Source organism: Arachis stenosperma, chromosome 2 (genome assembly GCF_014773155.1).
Source record: "Arachis stenosperma cultivar V10309 chromosome 2, arast.V10309.gnm1.PFL2, whole genome shotgun sequence".
Lineage (NCBI taxonomy): Eukaryota > Viridiplantae > Streptophyta > Magnoliopsida > Fabales > Fabaceae > Arachis > Arachis stenosperma.
The window spans coordinates 24,325,483-24,326,188 of NC_080378.1; positions in this window are offsets into that span (position 1 = coordinate 24,325,483).

The window sequence follows — 706 nt, forward strand, 5'->3', positions numbered from 1 at the left end:
TTTTTTAAAATTTGCTCATATGCTGACGTGGCACTCATACGTTGAGTTTCGGAGTTTATTTACTTAGGTGTCATCACTAGAAATTTTTAGTATTATATTTATAAATTATGAATTATTATTTACTTATGTTACTATTTTCAAATTTTAAATTATTTGTTTAGGTTGTTTTACTTAGGTTGTTATTTTGAAATTTTAATTTTTTTTACCGTGATTGTTATTTTTTAAATTTTAGGTTGTTTTACTTAGGTTGTTATTTTTTGAATTTTAGCACATTTTTTTAAAAATTTGCTCATATGCTAATATGGCGTTCATATTCAGAGTTTATTTGCTTAGATATCGTCACTAAAATATTTTTAAATTATATTTATAAATTATAAATTATTATTTACTTAAATTTTTATTTTTAAATAAATTATTTATTTAAATTATTTTACTTAGGTTGTTATTTTTTAAATTTTAAATTGTTTTACTAGGATTGTTATTTTTTAAATTGTTTTGCCAAGGTTGCAGCTACGTTAATATATAGGAATGGAAGGCCAATTACTGATAATCAATAATACATATACTTGAAGTCTTTTAGATATATTTATATATTTATTTATTTTATTTATAAATTTAATTCAAATTAAATTAAAGTCAATTAAAGTTTAAAAAATTTTAGTTATGAGCTAACTATAAAAGTACAAGTTATGAGACATGTATAGCA